Genomic DNA, 14,759 nt, shown 5'->3' on the forward strand with positions numbered 1-14,759 from the left:
TCTGCTGTAACCCCATAGAGGGGTCATAATAGTTTGTAGACCTACAGTCGATTTTGTGAGAGGACCAATTTTCAGGATGTCTCATGGTCTGACAAATATTGCTTGTGTGTGTGCGTGTGCGTGTCTGTGTGTGCGTGTCTGTGTGTCGGTCTATCTGCTGTAGCCCCAGAACGTCACAATGACATAAGGCTCATGTCACCTCAGACTCTCATGACTATCATTCACGAGTCTAAGGACCGGACATCATCGTCACAGCTGCATTCCGCTTCACAATCACCATGATTAAGTCTGTATCCAGCGGGTTTATCCAACTGAATGGGGTAAAAATGTATGGAAGTTGGAATAAAGACATGAGGGAAATCAATCGACTCAATGCTCTGAAGACATTCACCCTTCAAGAAAATAACACAACCACCAGTATTAGTAGTTTTTTAGTGATTATGAAGGAACATCTTAACCCCAGAACTGCTCACATCAAAAAGCTTTTTGTTACAGCAGTTCATTGCAGCAGTACAGTATGGTGCTCCCCTCACATAGGGAAGAGTAGGAAGCCACTGTATGTGGTTTGGGAACCATTGCAATGGACTCCGTGGTCTTTGGGGAGACGTATCGAGACCACATCGCCCTCCTCCAGCTCTAAAGACAATGTATTAGACACACGTGCATCCTATCCATTAGAATCATATACAGAATTATCCATAACTTTCTGATTATTGTGGTGGAGGAAAACGGTCATATAATGTATAGTGTGGTAATTATGGGCTGTACATCTGAAGTAGTATACCTTTTTTCACTGGTGCTGTGAAGATGCTTGCAGTTGGGTTGTAGGTCATGCCAGTGTTGAAGACTATACTGTATACCAATATTCATTATTGAACGGTCCTACTTGTCCTAAATTAGCCCAACTAGCAGAGAAGGCCACCTTTGGTCTGACTGGGCTCTCTGCCTTTAGCTCCTCCACCTCCCTCTCACTGACTGTGACTCTGGCCTTCAAGGCTGTGTTCCCACTCTCACTGGCTGTCACTCTGGCCTCCATAGCTGACAGTTCATCAGCTTGGGCTGCATTTCCTGTCTTCAGCTCCTGCACATCCTCCTTGGTCAGCCTAAGCTAAAGTTGTTGCTCCTCCGCCTGGTCCTCCCTGTCCTTCAGTCTGGCTTCCGTGTTCCTCAGCTCTGTTCTCCATTCCACCACCATGTCTCTTAGTTCTTTCAGCTCGGTCCAGATGTCAGGGGTTGTAGTTGTCCTGCTGCTTGTCTGTTTGCAGGTCGTCTCTGTAGCTTTAGTCCGTTGGCTCTCGATCAAACTCTCTCTGATCCCTCTGCTCTCTCCCATAGCCAATAATCCAGACAGACAGATTAGCAACACCAGCAGATCTACAGCACCCCTTATTCTAAAACAACACCGAGGTGTTCTATGAGCCGCAGTCCCCTTCTTGATATGCACTCAGAAGGTAGTGAGCCAACACGTAAGCTGTAATGTATTCTGATAAAGTGAAACACTGGGTGAGCTGCAGACCTCATAGCAGATTGTTTGAATCTGACAGTGCATAAAGCTGTGGGAGAACTCAACCCATTATTTGTTTGATGTTCTCTCCATCTCCATAAAGTCTGCACATGTTAGCCCTGGGTTTACAGCTTTTGTGGATTAGGTATACACTCCCGTCCGTATTTATTTGGAGAGTGAAGCTACGTTTTTTGATTTGGCTCTATACTACAGCATTTTGGAATTGAGATCAAATGTTTCATGAGGCGACAGTGCCAAATGTCACCATAAATTTGAATGTAAAAAAATTCAAATTAATCAATATCTGTTGTACTGTTTAAAAATGAAAGCACTTTATGTATCTAGTCCCCCCCCCCCCCCCCCCCCCCATTTGACGAAGTCATAAGTATTTGGCCAAATTCACTTAACCTCTACTGCGCACATTTAGGTTTTTAATGGAAAAACAATTCCATATGATTTTTAGGAAGATGAAGTATTTCTGATTGTAGACCCAGAATAGCCAAAGGAGGTGATAGGTGGGAATGAGGACCCATGATTGTACAAAAACAATACTTGAATTTATTACAGATGCAGGGTTTCAGAATACATGGCTTGTCTCCTTAGCACCAACATTCAGGATACAAAAACGGACAAAAATGACAGCGAGTCTAAAGCTCAGCCCCTCAATAGGGTTCCTGCTGCAGCTAAGACAAGGCCTAAATGCTAAACAGCATAACAAGGAATTACCCCTTTCCAGCTCTAAACAGAACCTAACACTCTCCTTACTGGGAATAGCCTAAGTCAACTGCCTGTACATACGGGACACAACAAACAAACTGCTATGGAGCACATTGCAAAATGGTGTTTAACCTGAGCACAGCATATATACCTTAGCTCCTCGAACCCGTGCACACTTATTAACCAATGAGAATGAGCATTTCATTAGAATAACTTTACGTTGTTTATTAGACCACGTAACACTATGGAAAACATGATTTAAGTTAATTGCATTAATTTGTTTAAATGACCATATTTAGTCACGTAAACTTTAGTTTAAAAGACAGAGCTACATCAAATAGAGCATGATTAGAACTACTACTCAGGGAGACTGAAAGCATGGCTGAATTACACGCTAGTTATCTAACTCAACACACCTTGCTTAAACCTGAGCAACTAATACGGTAGCAAACAGTTAAGGTCAGGAACATCTACACTGGTAGATAGCTATGCATGGCAATCGACTAGTGCACTTTATCCAAACCACACATGTATATACTGTACCTTTACTATTAACTTCATTAAAAATACTTTTGAAATACCTTTTAAAATGGTGATGAGACTAAGGCTGCCTCATCACACTGATAATGTATCAATTAAAAAAAAGGGTCACTTTTACCCACACACCCAGTGTGTTGCCTCAGGGCAACGCTGTGCCATAAGGTTACTGAAACACCAAGGACAATTTGATCTTTTCGGGAAACATTTATTAAGTGAAATATAATAGAAACAACCACTGTTTTCATAAGGAAATACAAGTTGGGGCATAAACTAGTATTTCACTGCCTCTCAAACCTGATTCTGCCTCGCTGTCACTGTCCTCCAGCTCACTGTCCTCACGACAGGAGGACTGCTCCATTAGGATCCTTTCGCCAATAGAATGTCGCTGTGTCCATTGCCTGTGAATGTCAGTGGATATTTTGGCAAAGATATTGACCAAGCCATAATTTTACATCAAATTACATGTCTATCACTGAGAAGGACATTGCCCTAAAACTGAACTGAACTGAACAACGTTGCCCTGAGCCAAAAAAAAGTTGCCTAACTGCACAACATTGTCCTGAGGCAACAAGAAAACAACATTTTTGAAATATATATTAAATCAAATATGCTTCTTTAGAGCAATGTATCTTACCCTTCACTCACATCATGCGCTTATGTTGCTCTGCTTCCTGAAAGAAGGTCCCATCCCTTAATTGATACATCATACCAACTTCTGCACCTCATTGGATTGTTTAAAGACATGCCATCACGTATTGTCATGTGTAAGATTTAAAAAAAAAGTAATATGGGGTTGTGTGAGGAGTAAACAGGTTTTCTGTTGCCTGATGTCAACGATGTGCAGTAGAGGACTTAAAGTAGTCAGAAATGTAGTATTTGGCCCATATTCCGAGCCCGCAATGACTACATCAATCAAGCTTGTGACTCTACAAACTCGTTGGATGCGTTTACAGATTGTTTTAATTGTGATTCCGGCAGATTATGTTTTGCCCAATAGGAACTGATTCAAAATACTGCCTTGAGTAAGGTATGTAAATCTAACACGTTTATTCTTAGATGTACACTCTCTCTAAACTGAAAAACTGGATGTCATAAAATATATATGGCTGAATGTAGAATACATACTGAACAAAATATATAAATGCAACATGTAACAATTTCAAAGATTTTACTGAGTTACAGTTCATAGAAGGAAATCAGTCAATTGAAATAAATAAATGAGGCCCTAATCTATGGATTTCTCACACGACTGGGCCGGGGCGCAGCCATGGGTGGGCCTGAGAGGGCATAGGCCCACACACTTGGGAGCCAGGCCTAGCCAATCAGAATTCGTTTTTCCCCTCTAAAAGGGCTTTATTACAGACAGAAATACTCCTCAGCACCCGCCTCCTCCTCAGACGATCCTGCAGATGAAGAAGTCGGATGTGGAGGTCCTGGGCTGGCGTCGTGCACGTGCTCTGTGGTTGTAAGGCCGGTTGAATGTACTTCCAAATTCTCTGAAACAACGTTGGAGGCGGCTTATGGTAGATCAATTAACAATCATATTATCTGGCAACAGCTCTGTTGGACATTCCTGCCATCAGCATGCCAATTGCACGCTCCCTCAAAACTTGAGACACCTGTGGCATTGTGTTGTGTGACAAAACTGCACATTTTAGAGAGGCCTTTTATTTTCCCCAGCACAAGCCACACCTCTCAGGTGGATGGATTTTCTTGGCAAAGGAGAAATGCTCACTAAAAGGGATGTAAAACAAATGCAACACAAAATATGAGAGAAATAAGCTTTTTGTGCATATGGAACATTTCTGGGATTTTTTTTATTTAAGTTCATGAAATAGCGGGACCAACACTTTACATGTTGCATTTATATTTTTGTTCAGTGTATATAAGACCAAAGTATCAACTCTCCCCAGCCTCCATACAGTGGAACCACAGTGACGCCACCTGTTCTGATCCAGTACTTCTACTAATATATTGGTCAAATCTCTGTAATTCCCAACCACGCTCACTAGATGGCACCAAGAAATAGAACTCAGACCAATATCAAGTGTTCCACTGCAAAGCAGGATTTTTACTTACCATTGAGCTGTATTGTTAACTTGAAGCTTGTAGGTAACAACTCCATAGGCTTATTAATAACTCACCATAATATGAATGAATGTATCTTAGCAATAGGAACATGGTCTGTATTTATATGATCTCTCACCATTTTGGATAATGCCAGACTTGGAATGCTTCAGGCTTAAAATCATATGCCTTATCCCAATTATTCAAATATATGTTTTCCAGACAAGTCAATTGTCATGGCTCCTGCACAGGACACATGAAGATTGTATAATCACAACAAGTCTAGTATTGGAAGTGATTTATGTAACAGTCAAGGAGAACTGTCACTACGAAGCTTGTACAGTATCAGGTTACAGTATAATATCCCATAGGAGCTGAACGGAACACTGGGGGCCGAGAATAGCCATTTCCCCAAGCTAGTTTCAAACACAAATACCCTGAAGTAGCTACAAACACTGACTATAACTGCTTAATGCCGTAGCCTTTTTGATATTTGTATTGCTAGTTGCCAAGATTATAGAGAGTGGGTGAGTTCCCAAGTGAACGGCTGGCTATGCATCCTCCATCTGCCTACTCTTTCTGTCATTGTCATAAGAGGCTGTTTGCATTGTTGTTTATTTTTGGCTGCACGGCCACATGTTTGAATTACTTTATTTTCCTGACAGCACTTTAGGAAATGATGACATGTGGGCATTACAAAGTAATTACATTTCCTGTGCCTTGACCCAGATGAGATTCAGTATTAATAATGAATTGAGAGTTGGAAGCTCTCTCATACAGCAGATGTGCTTCCTTGGCACGGTTGTCGTATTGGAAACAATAACTTGGTTTTATTCACAATGGCTGCCCAGTGTTACCAAAGATAGGTTGAAGAGTAGATATCTAAGTTGAATAAAGACAGACAGCTAAAAGTTGGAGTATGGAGAGTATTCGCCATAGATTCACAACAAAGGTCAAAACATAACTGTGAAGCAACAATTCCAATCAAGACAGTAGCAATGAATTGTTAAAACAATTCTAATAAATACAACAGTTGGACAATGGATGAAGATAGCCCAATTTCTTTGAATTTTTATAATCCATCAGATATTGACTAAATTATAGCACATAAAACATTTTTCTGGCGCAGACAAATCATGAATGGAGTTCAGGGATTTTGGTGGGAATTCAGGTATTAAACTTTTTTTCTTAGGAGGCACTATACATTTTATTATTGTATCAGGTATTAGTTTGTACATTTCGTGTTAAAATAAAGACAATTATATGTGCTTAATTTGCTAAATATGGCAGGTGTATTTGCATATATGAATCAATAAAGAATAAAGGGGTGGAGCAGAGCTGCAAACACCAAACATTTTCTCTGTCTACCCTCCCTGCTCTGTCTACCCTACCTTCTCTGTCTACCCTACCTGCTCTGTCTACCCTACCTGCTCTGTCTACCCTACCTCCTCTGTCAACCCTACCTGCTCTGTCTACCCTACCTGCTCTGTCTACCCTACCTGCTCTGTCTACCCTCCCTGCTCTGTCTACCCTACCTGCTCTGTCTACCCTACCTGCTCTGTCTACCCTACCTGCTCTGTCCACCCTACCTGCTCTGTCTACCCTACCTGCTCTGTCTACCCTCCCTGCTCTGTCTACCCTACCTGCTATGTCTACCCTACCTGCTCTGCCTACCCTACCTGCTCTGTCAACCCTACCTGCTCTGTCTACCCTCCCTGCTCTGTCTACCCTCCCTGCTCTGTCTAACCTACCTGCTCTGTCTACCCTCCCTGCTCTGTTTACCCTACCTGCTCTGTCTACCCTCCCTGCTCTGTCTACCCTACCTGCTCTGTCTACCCTACCTGCTCTGTCAACCCTACCTGCTCTGTCTACCCTACCTGCTCTGTCTACCCTACCTGCTCTGTCTACCCTACCTGCTCTGACTACCCTCCCTGCTCTGTCTACCCTACCTGCTCTGTCTACCCTACCTGCTCTGTCCACCCTACCTCCTCTGTCTACCCTACCTTCTCTGTCTACCCTACCTGCTCTGTCAACCCTACCTGCTCTGTCTACCCTCCCTGCTCTGTCTACCCTCCCTGCTCTGTCTACCCTACCTGCTCTGTCTACCCTACCTGCTCTGTCTACCCTACCTTCTCTGTCAACCCTACCTGCTCTGTCGACCCTACCTGCTCTGTCAACCCTACCTGCTCTGTCTACCCTACCTGCTCTGTCTACCCTACCTGCTCTGTCTACCCTCCCTGCTCTGTCTACCCTCCCTGTTCTGTCTACCCTACCTGCTCTGTCTACCCTACCTGCTCTGTCAACCCTACCTGCTCTGTCGACCCTACCTGCTCTGTCAACCCTCCCTGCTCTGTCTACCCTACCTGCTCTGTCTACCCTACCTGCTCTGTCTACCCTCCCTGCTCTGTCTACCCTACCTGCTCTGTCTACCCTCCCTTCTCTGTCTACCCTACCTGCTATGTCTACCTTACCTGCTATGTCCACCCTACCTGCTCTGTCTACCCTCCCTGCTCTGTCTACCCTAACTGCTCTGTCGACCCTACCTACTCTGTTGACCCTACCTACTCTTTTACCCTACCTGCTCTGTCTACCCTCCCTGCTCTGTCTACACTACCTGCTATGTCTACCCTACCTGTACTGTCTACACTACCTGCTCTGTTTACCCTACCTGCTCTGTCTACCCTACCTGCTCTGTCTACCCTACCTGCTCTGTCTACCCTCCCTGCTCTGTCCACCCTACCTCCTCTGTCAATCCTACCTGCTCTGTCTACCCTACCTGCTCTGTCAACCCTACCTGCTATGTCTACCCTCCCTGCTCTGTCAACCCTACCTGCTCTGTCTACCCTACCTGCTCTGTCAACCCTACCTGCTCTGTCTACCCTCCTTGCTCTGTCAACCCTACCTGCTCTGTCTACCCTACCTGCTATGTCTACCCTCCCTGCTCTGTCTACCCTACCTGCTCTGTCTACCCTACCTGCTCTGTCAACCCTACCTGCTATGTCTACCCTACCTGCTCTGTCTACCCTACCTGCTCTGTCTACCCTACCTGCTCTGTCAACCCTACCTGCTCTGTCGACCCTACCTGCTCTGTCTACCCTCCCTGCTCTGTCTACCCCACCTGCTCTGTCTACCCTACCTTCTCTGTCAACCCTACCTGCTCTGTCTACCCTACCTGCTCTGTCTACCCTCCCTGCTCTGTCAACCCTACCTGCTCTGTCAACCCTACCTGCTATGTCTACCCTCCCTGCTCTGTCTACCCTAACTGCTCTGTCGACCCTACCTACTCTGTCTATCCTACCGGCTCTGTCTACCCTCCCTGCTCTGTCTACCCTCCCTTCTCTGTCTACCCTACCTGCTCTGTCCACCCTACCTGCACTCACTGTGCTGTCTGGACTGCCTGTTGTTGTCACATTCTCGTGTATAATTTAACAAGTGTGTCAATAGCTGGATACCCTCTGATTAAAAATCAACACTCTTGGCTCTAGATTACACCTATCTAAACACACCTTTACATTGTTTGTGAGATCAAACATTATATCACTATAATCCAAGTGTGCATTTTCATAAGTTTGATTTCAGCGCATCTAATTTGTAAACATTTCAACTGTATTAAATTATACACATTTTTAATTCCGCAAAAAAATGAACACCCATCAAAATAAAGTTATCTTTCTTCTCTTTCTTGTGATGTAGCCTAAGTGTCGAGACGGTGCGTTAAATTCCTGTCAAAGCTTTAGCGTTCTTATAGATAACACACTGTAGTAACACTTGCAGTGGAGACTCCTAACAGGAGGAAGGGGAGGACCATCCTCAGTGAATTTCTGAAACATTTAAATAGTGAAACATTAAAACAGTTATCTTTTTTAGATAAAACTGTACAAAATATATTCACGTCACCAAATAATTGATTAAAACACAGTGTTTTGCAATGAAGGTCTACAGTAGCCTCAACAGCACTCTCTGGGGTAGCACCATGGTGTAGCCGGAGGACAGCTAGTTTCCGTCCTTCTCTGGCTACATTGACTTCAATATCTAACCTAGGAGGCTTATGATTCTCATCCCCTTCCATAGACGTACTCAGTAATTACGACAACTTCCGGAGGACGTCCTCAAACCTATCAGAGCTCTTGCAGCATGAACTAACATGTTGTCCACCCAATCAAAGGATCAGAGATTGAATCTAGTTCTGAAAGCACAAGCTACAGCTAGCTAGCACTGCAGTGCATAAAATGTGGTGAGTAGTTGAGTCAAAGACAGAGAAAGACAATAGTTTAAAAAATATATATTCAAAAATGAAGGAGAAGTAAGAGAGAGATAGGGAGAGAGAGAGAGAGAGCTATATTTCATTGTATTTTTTTCACTTTCACTTACTTAGCTAGTGAATGCAGCTAGCTAGTTTAGCTTACTCAAAACACCTGTCTTAAATAGAGAGGGTTGCTATGTTAGCTATCTGGCTATGACTATCCAACACGGGAACTCTTCCAAGTCAAGGAAAGCTTTTGGTTTTATTAATTTATTGCCCGTCTTTGTAAATGCTAGCTGTACACTGTACTGCATGACTGTAGCGGGTTTACTAACGTGCTAGTTCTAGTAGCTATGTTGACTTTGACTAGTAGCTACTGTATGTTGACTATGACGTTAGCTAATATGCTGACAACGATGTAGGCTGAGTGTAGCGGTTAGTGGTTATGGTATGAAGGTTTGGCTTGGAAAGTTTTTTTTGCCTGGTCACAGACAGCTTTTGTGTTGTGAACTGAAGTCCATAAGCAAAGGGATAAGGTGAGAGGAGAAGAGCGAGAAGAAATTATACAATGAGCAAAGAGATGATGCTGTTTGCTCTGACAAATTGAAAACCCTAGTCATTGGCGACTCCATTACCCGCAGTATTAGACTTAAAACGAATCATCCAGCGATCATACACTGTTTACCAGGGGGCAGGGCTACCGATGTTAAGGCTAATCTGAAGATGGTGCTGGCTAAAGCTAAAACTGGCGAGTGTAGAGAGTATAGAGATATTGTTATCCACGTCGGCACCAACAATGTTAGGATGAAACAGTCAGAGGTCACCAAGCGCAACATAGCTTCAGCGTGTAAATCAGCTAGAAAGATGTGTCGGCATCGAATAATTGTCTCTGGCCCCCTCCCAGTTAGGGGGAGTGATGAGTTCTACAGCAGTCTCACAACTCAATCGCTGGTTGAAAACAGTTTTCTGCCCCTCCCAAAAGATAGAATTTGTAGATAATTGGCCCTCTTTCTGGGACTCACCCACAAACAGGACCAAGCCTGGCCTACTGAGGAGTGACAGACTCCATCCTAGCTGGAGGGGTGCTCTCATTTTATCTACCAACATAGACAGGGCTCTAACTCCTCTAGCTCCACAATGAAATAGGGTGCAGGCCAGGCAGCAGGCTGTTAGCCAGCCTGCCAGTTTAGTGGAGTCTGCCACTAGCACAGTCAGTGTAGTCAGCTCAGCTATCCCCATTGAGACCGTGTCTGTGCCTCGACCTAGGTTGGGAAAAACTAAACATGGCGGTGTTCGCCTTAGCAATCTCACTAGGATAAAGACCTCCTCCATTCCTGCCATTATTAAAAGAGATCGTGATACCTCACATCTCAAAATAGGGCTACTTAATGTTAGATCCCTCACTTCAAAGGCAGTTATAGTCAATGAACTAATCACTGATCATAATCTTGATGTGATTGGCCTGACTGAAACATGGCTTAAGCCTGATGAATTTACTGTGTTAAATGAGGTCTCACCTCCTGGTTACACTAGTGACCATATCCCCCGTCCATCCCGCAAAGGCGGAGGTGTTGCTAACATTTACGATAGCAAATTTCAATTTACAAAAACAAAATGACGTTTTCGTCTTTTGAGCTTCTAGTCATGAAATCTATGCAGCCTACTCAATCACTTTTTATAGCTACTGTTTACAGGCCTCCTGGGCTATATACAGCGTTCCTCACTGAGTTCCCTGAATTCCTATCGGATCTTGTAGTCATAGCAGATAATATTAACATTTTTGGTGATTTTAATATTCACATGGAAAAGTCCACAGACCCACTCCAGAAGGCTTTCGGAGCCATCATCGACTCAGTGGGTTTTGTCCAACATGTCTCTGGACCTACTCACTGTCACAGTCATACTCTGGACCTAGTTTTGTCCCATGGAATAAATGTTGTAGATCTGAATGTTTTTCCTCATAATCCTGGACTATCGGACCACCATTTTATTACGTTTGCAATCGCAACAAATAATCTGCTCAGACCCCAACCAAGGAGCATCAAAAGTCGTGCTATAAATTCTCAGACAACACAAAGATTCCTTGATGTCCTTCCAGACTCCCTCTGCCTACCCAAGGACGTCAGAGGACAAAAATCAGCTAACCACCTAACAGAAGAACTCAATTTAACTTTGCGCAATACCCTAGATGCAGTTGCACCCCTAAAAACTAAAAATATTTGTCATAAGAAACTAGCTCCCTGGTATACAGAAAATACCAGAGCTCTGAAGCAAGCTTCCAGAAAATTGGAACGGAAATGACGCCACACCAAACTGGAAGTCTTCCGACTAGCTTGGAAAGACAGTACCGTGCAGTATCAAAGAGCCCTCACTGCTGCTCGATCATCCTATTTTTCCAACTTAATTGAGGAAAATAAGAACAATCCGAAATTTATTTTTGATACTGTTGCAAAGCTAACTAAAAAGCAGCATTCCCCAAGTGAGGATGGCTTTCACTTCAGCAGTAATAAATTCATGAACTTCTTTGAGGAAAAGATCATGATCATTAGAAAGCAAATTACGGACTCCTCTTTAAATCTGCGTATTCCTCCAAAGCTCAGCTGTCCTGATTCTGCACAACTCTGCCAGGACCTAGGATCAAGAGAGACACTTAAGTGTTTTAGTACTATATCTCTTGACACAATGATGAAAATAATCATGGCCTCTAAACCTTCAAGATACATACTGGACCCTATTCCAACTAAACTACTGAAAGAGCAGCTTCCTGTGCTTGGCCCTCCTATGTTGAACATAATAAACGGCTCTCTATCCACCGGATGTGTACCAAACTCACTAAAAGTGGCAGTAATAAAGCCTCTCTTGAAAAAGCCAAACCTTGACCTAGAAAATATTTTAAAAACTATCGGCCTATATCGAATCTTCCATTCCTCTCGATTTTCTTTGAAAAAGCTGTTGCGCAGCAACTCACTGCCTTCCTGAAGACATACAATGTATACGAAATGCTTCAGTCTGGTTTTAGACCCCATCATAGCACTGAGACTGCACTTGTGAAGGTGGTAAATTACCTTTTAATGGCGTCAGACCGAGGCTCTGCATCTCTCCTTGTGCTCCTAGACCTTAGTGCTGCCTTTGATACCATCGATCACCACATTCTTTTGGAGAGATTGGAAACCCAAATTGGTCTACACGGACAAGTTCTGGCCTGGTTTAGATCTTATCTGTCGGAAAGATATCAGTTTGTCTCTGTGAATGGTTTGTCCTCTGACAAATCAACTGTATATTTCGGTGTTCCTCAAGGTTCCGTTTTGGGATCACTATTGTTTTCACTATATATTTTACCTCTTGGGGATGTCATTCGAAAACATAATGTTAACTTTCACTGCTATGCGGATGACACACAGCTGTACATTTCAATGAAACATAGTGAAGCCCCAAAATTGCCCTCGCTAGAAGCCTGTGTTTCAGACATAAGGAAGTGGATGGCTGCAAACTTTCTACTTTTAAACTCGGACAAAACAGAGATGCTTGTTCTAGGTCCCAAGAAACAAAGAGATCTTCTGTTGAATCTGACAATTAATCTTGATGGTTGTAAAGTCGTCTCAAATAAAACTGTGAAGGACCTCGGCATTACTCTGGACCCTGATCTCTCTTTTGACAAACATATCAAGACTGTTTCAAGGACAGCTTTTTTCCATCTACGTAACATTGCAAAAATCAGAAACTTTCTGTCCAAAAATGATGCAGAAAAATTCATCCATGCTTTTGTTACTTCTAGGTTAGACTACTGCAATTCTCTACTTTCCGGCTACCCGGATAAAGCACTAAATAAACTTCAGTTAGTGCTAAATACGGCTGCTAGAATCCTGACTAGAACCCAAAAATTTGATCATATTACTCCAGTGCTAGCCTCCCTACACTGGCTTCCTGTTAAGGCAAGGACTGATTTCAAGGTTTTACTGCTAACCTACAAAGCATTACATGGGCTTGCTCCTAACTATCTTTCCGATTCAGTTGTACAACTGAATGCCTTCAACTGAAATGTGTCTTCCGCTTTTAACCCAACCCCTCTGAATCAGAGAGGTGCAGGGGGCTGCCTTAATCGACATCCACATCTTCGGCGCCCGGGGAACAGTGGGTTAACTGCCTTGCTCAGGGGCAGAACGACAGATTTTTACCTTGTCAGCTCGGGGATTCGATCCAGCAACCTTTCGGTTACTGGCCCAACGCTCTAACCACTGGAGGGGCTGGTGTATCCCCAGCACAAGGTGCACCTGTGTAATGATCATGCTGTTTAATCAGCTTCTTGATATGCCACACCTGTCAGGTGGATGGATTATCTTGGCAAAGGAGAAATGCTCACATTTCTGCACAAAATTAGAGAAATACGCTTTTTGTGCATATGGAACATTTCTGCTATCTTTTATTTCAGCTCATAAATCATGGGACCCACACTTTACATGTTGCTTTTATATTTTGTATAAAAGAGGAGAAGAAGAGGACTCTCACCATAGTTTTTTTTGTATAATTGATATTGGCTCCTAATGACTGTGAAATGCTAGGGGCTCAGTCAAGCAGCCATTTTGAGTCTGTTGATCTGTTCTACTTGGCACTTGTAGTGTTAATGGACACCTGTTAATGCTAACTAGGCTGGTTTTATTGCTATGCTTGCTACTTTTGTTAGCTTTATTTTGCTTGCTTACTTGCTATGCTATGCTATGTAGCCATTGATAAATTAGCCTGCTGCAGCATGCTATTGAACCCCCTTTCTGGCCATTCATTGTTAACTGCTGCTATATTTATGCATAGGGTTACCAATTTATATGCTTATTGCATTTATTTTTTCATTGATTATTGCCATTAACAGCCTATTAATTACGTATGTTCATTGCTGTTATTGTCCGTTATTATTTGCACCTTTCTGTCTCCTTTTAGATAAACCATACTCTATACAAAGCCAACCAAGTCTCCATTCAAGACAAGTCTCATTTCAACAATGGTCAATCATTCTCTGCCCTGTATCATCTCCATTACCTGAATCTATAAAGACTCTTAAACTGAACTGCATCTCTGCCTCCACCTGCTCTTTAACAGGAGTCCCACGGTAGACGGGCATCACCATAACCCTCACCTAAACCTCAATCAGTTACAATCGTGTAACTGAAGAATATTGTGACAGGCTAGGAACCAAAGCTTTGGTCAGTTTCCCTTTATTAGGGGAGAACATGCAGGAAATGTATAAAGGCACGCCTTTGTCATGTTCAGGTGAGAGCTTTGTACTTGGAAGGGCCTTTGTGTGTATAGGCTGTACGGTGTTGGTGATGTTGGTTTATTTCTGTGCGCAACCATTTTGTGACCATGCTGTCTTGAAGAAGGAAGTCCACTCGAATTGCAGTTTTGGTTGTGGGTTAAACATGTCCGTAACTGATAAAACAAAAAACTGACTTGTTGGGGAAGACATTTGCTAGGGTACATAGTGGGCTTACTTTGGATGAAGCAAATTAAGCAATGCAGGTGTGAGATTTTAAATGCTCATGTTAATGTGGATCAGAAAAGGGATACTGTTGACTCTTCTTTGGATGCTGTTTTTAAGTCTTAATAGGCTGTGGATATACAGCCCCAGGTCAAGATGAGTTGTGCTATGGAATGTTTAAGCATCTACCTGATGAGGTCATACATGTTCTCCAGGGA

The 14,759-nt window shown here is 43.1% G+C and overlaps 1 pseudogene; it reads right to left on the bottom strand.

Moving 5' to 3' along the window:
* Nucleotides 1-529: 529 nt before the first annotated feature.
* LOC120065812 lies at nucleotides 530-1,333 on the bottom strand (annotated as a pseudogene).
* Between the last annotated feature and the right edge of the window lie 13,426 nt (nucleotides 1,334-14,759).

This window comes from Salvelinus namaycush, chromosome 21, assembly GCF_016432855.1.
Source record: "Salvelinus namaycush isolate Seneca chromosome 21, SaNama_1.0, whole genome shotgun sequence".
Classification (NCBI taxonomy): domain Eukaryota; kingdom Metazoa; phylum Chordata; class Actinopteri; order Salmoniformes; family Salmonidae; genus Salvelinus; species Salvelinus namaycush.